Consider the following 8,803-nt stretch of genomic DNA (forward strand, 5'->3'; position numbering starts at 1 on the left):
TCTGCCATTGACTGTCATAGTGTTATTGCCAGGAACAGACAGAGGGAGATCAACAAGGTTCACAAGCTAGAGGCACTTAAGTCCCCTTATCCTAAATCTCTGCAAATGGATTTGACTATTAGTTTTTGTGTATTTTAATACATTCACCTAAAGGAGGCCAGTTCTTTAAAAACGAAATGAAAGGCATAATATGTAAGAAGACTACATCTCAATGTAAGTCTTACATGCCTATAGGAACCCCATAAAAACACTCTTAAAACATACTTTTTCCCATAAATCTGGTCAACAAGTTTCTTTAAAACTGTCGTTTTACTTAGGATCAAATTCCACGCTATTTCCCTTAAATATACACTTTCCCTTTAATTTTCTTCCTTTCACTGGCAGTAATCTGTGTGTCAAGAACCCACCTTCTCCCACATGCAGATTTGATCTTGCCTGATTTCCTGAGCAGTGCCACACCCTTCTGCCTTCTTATGAGACTGGGGCTCTAAGCAAGGTCCCCTAACCTGGGCTCCCGTAACAATACCATTGAAGGGTAATTGATGAACGAAGTTGCTCAGAGACTGGGAAGTACCACAACAAGGCACTAAGAGATTCAGTGTGCTGTGAGGCTTTTTCCTTGTGAGGCCCTCTGTGTCCTTGTATGGTGGAAGGACAGATGGGCCAACATGCTCCCTCAAGCTCTTTCCCAAGGGCACTGGTCCCCTGGTGAACTGATCACACCCAAAGGCCCTGTTCTTGGTACCATCACACTGGGGATTAAGTTTTGACATGAATGAGGAGAAATGCAATAGGGGTGAGAGAGACCAACAGGCAGATCTGAGTGGTTTTGTTTTGTTTGTAGATGGACACAGTATCTTTATTTATTTATTTTTATGTGGTGCTAATGATCGAACCCAGTGCCTCACACATGCTAGGCAAGCGCTCTACCACTGAGCCACAGCACCAGCCCCTGAGCAGTCTTCAGATCACATTGTGCACAACTTTCTTTTTGGATAGCTCCAGATCTGAGTGAGAGACTCAAGAGCCCTCCTCCCAGCCCTGTGTCTTTGGGAAATTGAAGACTTCTGGACTGCTCAGCCTTGGCCTACCTCTTCTGACCGGGGAAACTCCTTGTTTGGAGGGGAGGGGGCACACATCAGGTTTTAAAATATCTGCCTGTGATACATGAAATTATAAAAGGGAATGTTAAATTTTGTGATGTCAGTTTTCGACAGATGTTGACCACAGCCATATTGTAACACAAACTGACTTTCCATTTACCACCAATGTTACTTCAAGCCGGAGAAATGTAGTCCTGTGTTTGGAAGAGCCCTGTGATGGTGAGAAATTCAGCTGTAAGAGACAAGGATCCCTGTGGAAGTGATAATTAATGCAATTAGATGTGTACAGTATGTTTAGGGGTAGTCTGGGCATGTATGCCTATGCTGTCTTTATCAGATAAACAAATGAAAGTCTTTCACCTAATGGTTGTTTCCTCCATTAGAATCCTCTCGTCAGAGGTTTGCTGTGTCGTCATCAGAAGCCAAGTCAAGCATCCACCTTGGTAGCCCTCCCTCCTTCCTAGTGTCCTGTATAGCCTTCTCAAGATGTGGTTTGTTTTTTTAAATGGCTAATAAGACCATCTCCACCACCATCAACAACAAGTAAATGGAACTGCTTGCAAAGTCCAGGATATTCTCCTAAGCTTTGGGATTCCAAGGAATTTCAAGGCAAAGGCCCTGTACTGAAGAATCAGAGGCCTCCTGAAGTCCTGACCACAGGGAGGCTCAGCTGGGCCTTGATTGTTGAAGGGAGGCCCGGTGATGCTTTCTCTGCCTCTCCTACATCTTGTTCTCTTGCCTTTTCTTCTAATACCTTTACATCATGCCTTAACCTTCTGCCAACTCACCCTGTTCTTAATGATCAAGGCTATTCAGATATTTTTTTTAAATAATAGTTTTATTGAAATATAATTCACAAAGCATGCTGTTTATCCAGTGTACAATTCAATGGTGGTTAGTAAATTCACAGAATGATGCAAAGGCATCACAAACATTTTCATTGCTCCCAAAGGAAAACCCATCCTCACCATTTCCTCCCACGATCCCATCCCCTTCAGTCCTGGGCAACCATTAATTTACTTTCTGCCACCACAAGTATACTTTGTTTTTATTGGGGACTGGATACTATAATCTGGAAGGTTGAACTCGGATGAGCTGTTAGCTTGGATCTCTTAGTGGGTTCAGCCACTACTTTTAATGCAGCAGTTACTGGATTTTTACCTCTGTCCTCACTGTGTCTCCCGGCTTCTTACCTCTGTAGCACAATAGTGTGAAAGGCCCTGGAGCAAACAGGTCCACAGAAACCCTGACGGTTAAGTCACAGTGTGTGTTTGTTATAAAGATAGTGGGGTAGTCATATATGTACATAGGAAATCTCACCTTCTTGTACGTTCATAAGACTAGGGTCCTAATTAGAATGAGATATATTCCATGCTTGTATAGTTATATCAAAATGGATTCCACTGTCATGTAGAACTAAAAAGAAACAATTTTTAAAAAATAGTGGAAGGGAACAACCCTTCTCTTTGAGGGTCAAGTACAGAACCGTTTCCTTGTCCTCCCAAACCTTAAAAAATAGATGCTGTTTTTCACAGTAGTTTCTCTAAATTGATTTGTACTTGAACAAATAAAAAACTGGAAAGATGAGAGGGGAGCTTAGCTGGCAAGACTCATTTTGAACAAGTATTTGATTTTGCTACTCGGGGTACTTTTGAACATTTCCTGTCCAAAAATTCTTGATGGTTGGATACACTCAGTCACCAGAACCAAGAGATGGTCGCATTTCTCTGCATTGCCAGCCAATAGAGTCCTACATCTTTGTGGAGAAAAATTTAAGCCAGACAAGAACTTTTTATTTTATTTTATTTTTATTTTATTTTTTTTAGTTGTATACAGACACAATACCTTTATTTTTATGTGGTGCTGAGAATTGAACCCAGTGCTTCCCACATATGAGGCAAGTGCTCTGCCACTGAGCTACAATCCCAGCTCCTAGACAAGAACTTTTGTGCCTGGTAGTCCTTATTTGAAAAGTCCTTAAATTTCTAGAGGTAAATTCATTTCTTTGTCCTTCATGATAAATAGGTGCCTGTCCCTTTTTTTCTCAACTCCATCAGTGACCTTTGACTGTGGATGGAAGTTGGTGCCTCCTTTTGGTATTTTGAGAGTTTTATTTTTGTTCCTTTCCTTGGCAGTCTGCCTTTCCCCTCTGTAAAGCCATGGTTGAAGTGATGGTGTGGGTAAGTATCCTTGGTGGTACCAAAGATTTTTTTTTTTTAATGTGTGTGTGACTGAGTAAATATATATATACATATATATTTTTGCTACTTTACAGTTTTATATTAGGTTTGTTGGAATCTTTTTGTAAACAAAACAGAGTAAACCCTATTTGGAAACATAAAATAGCCCAGGCAAGGTCACTTTCAAGTGCCTGGTTAGATCACAATTTGAACAGATCTTATGCTTTAAAACAAAAGTTAAATTTTATTACATATCAACAAATGATAGTTGTATGCATTTTAGGATGAACGTTTTGAACCAAGAATATGCTAAGAGGGGGTGGGAATGGCATTTCTCCATCTCCTCCATCTTCCTTTGAAATACCATATAGATTTTTTTTTTTTTTGCATGTGTGTATCTGCATTTTCTGATGAAAATGTCCAGAACTTCCACAGCTTTTCAGAACCACTGCTTTCAAATTATCTTGAAGTGTATCTTACAATACTTGTTGTTTGAAGCTCTGCTTTTTACTATTTAAAAACAACTTTCAATAGTAAATCTTTAAATGTTTCTTTTGCAGAATAAGATACTTTTTTGTGATACAATTTTGTTTAATTTATGGCTCTTCAAAATATTGGCACAAACTTGGAGGAGCCTTCTCCCATGAGAATTTGGTTTAAAAGCAAAGAATTTTTAACATGAATGATCTAGACTCTTCTTTGGTTCATTTCACATGTATGTGAGAAAGGCACATTCTCCTGTGGGTGTATCATTACTTGGAGCCATGTTGATTATCAGGGTTGCTCTGGTTATTCTACCTGTGGTGTCTGTGGTCATGCCATTCCTTTTCCCCTATGTAACAGAGGGATCTGAAATAGACTTGACCATGGCATTTCTTGTCTGAAGACCCTGTATTATCTTCTGGGAAAGCAGTTAAACAAAGCACAGATTTTTAAATCAATGTGATCACTAAGATTTTGATCAAGAAAAGTACCTATTACTTGGGATCATGTTCAGTTCCTTTGAAAACAATCATCAATTTCCATTAACGTTGGTTAAAAAAAAAAAATTGAGTTCTACTCTGAAATATTTAAAGTTCGTAAATTAGAACTTAGGTTAATAATCAGTGAAGTAAGATGTAAAGTCAGATGCGGGTGACCAGATAGCAGTCAGACCAAAAGCAACTGAACGAGGCTTTATAGGGTTTCGGCTTCTGGGCAAGATTCATTAGTCCTACAGGGTGAAGGCCAGGGTAGAGGGCTGGAGAATCCTCTGTGGCTCTGGCTGGCCCGGGTCCTTTATAGTCTGGAATGAGCTGGGGTTCCCGCTGAGTGACAAGTGGGTGTGAGGGGCCATTAGGGTTCATCTGCTGGGGTCTGATTGGTTGTTCTTTGGCGCAAGCGTGCTGCCTGATGCCCCACCCCATACAGCTGCTCAGATCTCCCTAACATAAGAGAATTTATATTTTTAATAAATGAAATCTCTAATGTTTAAAAAATTAATATATATGCATTGATCTGTACAATGAAAACAAGGTAAATGGTTCAGAAATTGTTTCTATAATTTGATGCCAAAATTAAAAGATTTATTTCAACAAACATTTATGCTTACATGTGTGGCCCATGGGTCTAGGCTGTGTTCAGGAATCGTGGGAGGTCTGAGCCCCACACAGTTCAGCCAGAGCAGACACCTGTGGAGGTTACTGCACCACACTTACTTTTCTATGAGTTTTTCCAAGTTCTTTAGGATACCCGTTGACAGTCATGAAGACCTTTGGAGAATATGGTTAACACCAGGCACAAGGAGATAGAAGGGAAAAAAAAAAAAAAATACTTAAAAACAGATGATACTTCTCCATCAGGAATAAGTTCTTCTGGATAGTCAACCTTTCCCTTTGGCACAAGGTTTGGCCCTTGAATTATATCTTCTCTATTCTTCTCACTTTTATTTTGTTTTGAAAACTTTCTGGAACTGATTGGGTTCTTAGATTTTCCTAAACAATGTGTATTGAATATGATCTGATCTCTTAGCACACTGGGTCCATCACTCTTGATGATGAGCATGGAATTCTGCTGTAATAAGTATCTCAAGGAACTGTACAGTTTACAGAGCTCTTTGCCCCAACAGTTCCTTTAAACATTTTTAAAATCAGTTCCCTTATTTCAGCAGTTTGCCTCTGAGATGCTGTGCCTTTCTGAAGCCATGGCCTTATAATCTGACCAAGGCTAATAGGGGTAGAAGAACATGACCAAAGTTAATAGAACTGCATATAAACTGGCCTTGGCTGTAGATTTGTGTAAGTTAAACTCTTAGATATTGTATTTTGTTAATTGATTTATTTTCTCTTCTCATTAGTGTTCTAGATACCATCGCTAGATAGCTAAGTTCTGGGTAAGATAGGTCATTATTATATAGTGATGTCTTACAGTATTTCTGGACATTATGCTGTATTGTGTTTTATTTGGCATGAGAAGTAAACAATAAGCAAACTTAAATTTAAGATTCTATCACTTTATGCCCCTTTGGTTTCTTTCTCTGCTTTCTCATGAAATGTAAACAAGCCATCATAGCTATCTTTGGCATCGGTTGGATCCCAAACTAGTGAAAAGCATAAAAAACAAGTAGTTTTGTAGTAGTGTCCATACTCTTTCATTTAAATGTGTGTGTGTGTGTGTGTGTGTGTGTGTGTGTGTGTGTGTGTGTATATATATTTAATCCCATCTCTCTCTTCAAAAAAGAAAAATCATTCTAGTTTGCTCTATGGGAGTGGCCTTGAGGAGAGACCTCTTAATAGAGTTGTGTGCATCTACGGTGTCAGATGAGGGCAGGCACTGAGAGAGCCATGGTTCTCACTACAACCCCATGGGTGTGCCAAGCTATTTTTCACTCAGTGATTCAGCACAGCAAATACAATTTTATCCCCAGCACTACCACTACCACCATTCAAAAAAAAAAAAAAAAAAAAAAAAAAATCAGATTCTAATGTACTAAACAACCCTACTTCTTGTTCTGGCCCATACTTCTATATAGCAGAGATATGAAATATTAACCCCAATCTGAGAAGAGAAGATCTCTTGAGTTGATAGTTTAGGGAAAGTTTTTCATAGAGATGTGGAAGTCCAAGGAAATCGTAAAGAAAATGAGAGGATCTAGATGATCCAGGGCTTAAAACGCTCATTTTCTTTTTTCTTTCTTTTTTTTTTTTTAAATATACATTTTTAGTTGTAGATGGACATAATGCCTTTATTTATTTATTTGTATGTGGTGCTGAGAGTTGAACTCAGTGCCTCACACATGTTCAGTAAGCACTCTACCACTGAACTACAACTCCAGCCCCATAACCCTTGACTTTCTTATGCATCTTACTGGCAGCTAATCTACAATTCAGGACCACCTTTCTGGGTGCTCTTCTAGCTTAAAGCTGTATTAACTACAGAGTAGTAAATTCTTTTCTTCTTTTATCTTTCTGTAATAGGATCATCTCAATATTTTTAAATGGAGATATATATAAAATCAAGATTTGCCTTCTATGGGTCATAAAGTAAGACAAATAGAAGTGTGGCAATTCCTTTTTTTTTTTTTTTTTTCCTGGACTATGTCCATTCATTCGACCTCACTTCTGAGTTTCAGTTCTTTATGTGTTTCAGGGAAAAGAATCTCTCAAAGCTGTGTTGAAGCTTCACCAAGGTGGTGCATGTGAAAACATCATAAAAATTTGTAAAGCTGAAGATGTGTCTCTTGTCATATTTGGTTTAAAATAGAAGCTGGGGGGACATATCCTGACACCATGTGGATAATCCAGGAAACTGGTTAAGGTGGGGAAACAGTGCACCTGTGGAATGCAGTTATGAGGAGAGAGCGAGCTTGCATTCAAGGAGCCTCTCATTCCAGAAATCATGTTGTTGGCTGTTACACTAAGTGGTGATGACCCTGAGGAGCAGCACAGCTTCTTGACATTATTGACATCCTGAAGCCCCCACAGTGTGTTTTTATTATATCTCATTAGTAAGAATGTGTTGAGTCTCACTGCATAGGGATCCATAGAAGATGCCTGTTTTATAGTTGCTTTCTAGAGTGCCTTTATAGCAATCTGTAAGTATTTCTACTTATTGTTAGTCCTCTCCCCCTTCATTTAAAAAAAATTAAACTTCTTTAAAGGTAAGGAAATTACTTGACCCAGTTTGCCTGGGACAGTCCTACTTTATGCCTTTTATCCTAGCATTCCATTTATTTTGCATTTTAATACTCCAAAAAGCATCCTGATTTGAACCTTAAGTTACCTGTTCATCCTGGCTCAAGGCTTAGAAGAAAATTAAATGGGGTACAAGCAAATTACTGGAATTGTAAAGATCTGTGATAACTGACCTTAGCCAGTGAACTGACTTACAAAGTGTGGATTTGCTTCAATAATATCCTGGAATGCAACTTGCAGATTTAAGTCAGTAGTGTCTGATTATAGCTACACATCACAGAAGGTTTCCTAATGAACTGTTAAGACTAAAGCATGTGTTTGTTCACCCTTGCACAGAACAGCAGCTTTGACACTTTGAATAGTTTTCACTATAGCATGGCTTGTTGGAGCTTGAAGACTGACATTCCTCCTGAAAACCCATCAAGGTTTTCATTCTGTGTGAGTACATGCATGAAGATGGTATTGATCCTGTTTTGAACCATCATTCACCCATGTCAGCCAACCAAGGGGGTGTAAAACAGGTCTGTTGCCTCCTCCCTGCAACTACCCTGGTATGAGCCGAGGGGAGGGGTCTAGCCTCTAGTTCAGCGTCTCTGCATGCCTCTCTCCCCTGTTACAAAATTCTGCTGTCCTGTATTTTCATAGCAAAAGGGAAGGTGCCATTTTGTGTGACTGCTTGTAATCCCCAATGTTACAGAATGAAATTGTCCTTGCTGCCAGCATTAATCTGAAATTTGTATGAAGGCCAAAGGGATACTAAACTATTTTTTTATATGCACTTGCAGCTATTTCTGGGGAAAAAAGTTCAAGGCAAGTTATGATTAGTTAAAACAAATGCATAACTCTGCCTTTCTCTGTTGACAGCTATATTGGAGTTTAGGGCTGGTCTCTGTGCTTAGGAGCCCCAAAGAAATGTGAATAAAGAAAAATCAATGGAATGGGACATTTTTAGTGCTATCCCCATTTTACTCTCCCTCAAGGGAAAACTAGTGAAAAGATCTGTTAAAACAGTGCTTCTTACCTTTTATATGATGCTCTTAATGAAATGCAGATTCAAACTCAGTAGGTCTGGGATAGGGGCTGGTTTCCAGCCAGGTCTAGGGGATGCCTGTGCACGCCCCCCCCCCCCCCCCCCCCAATCCTGTGCTGCACACTTGAGTAACAGATTGTCTCGAAACATGTGCTTGAACTGGCTCCAACTCTGGATGTCACTGTTGCACCGTAGGCAAGTTAAAAGTGGTGCAACTGGGACCCCCGACTGTCAGGAGCCGCTGTGTTAAAAGTTAGAGAACCTTCCTGACAACTAGGGCTTGAGTATTGCTTCAGGTCTCTAAAAATCTTACGGTCT

At 39.5% G+C, this 8,803-nt stretch overlaps 1 protein-coding gene across 5 annotated transcripts in view; it reads left to right on the forward strand.

Annotated features, from left to right (window-relative positions):
- Nucleotides 1-8,803, forward strand: part of KANK1 (KN motif and ankyrin repeat domains 1) — a 205,286-nt gene that overhangs the window by 123,651 nt on the left and 72,832 nt on the right. Inside the window, exon 1 of one of the 5 annotated variants that reach the window (XM_079112021.1) lies at nucleotides 3,239-3,283. The exons of the other annotated variants lie outside the window; for them this stretch is intronic. The gene's annotated coding sequence lies outside the window, so the exon portion shown is untranslated. Of the gene's footprint in view, nucleotides 1-3,238; nucleotides 3,284-8,803 lie in introns of those variants that run through there. 5 annotated transcript variants of the gene reach the window in all.

The sequence above is a fragment of the Sciurus vulgaris genome (genome assembly GCF_902686455.1).
Source record: "Sciurus vulgaris genome assembly, chromosome: 15".
Classification (NCBI taxonomy): Eukaryota; Metazoa; Chordata; class Mammalia; order Rodentia; family Sciuridae; genus Sciurus; species Sciurus vulgaris.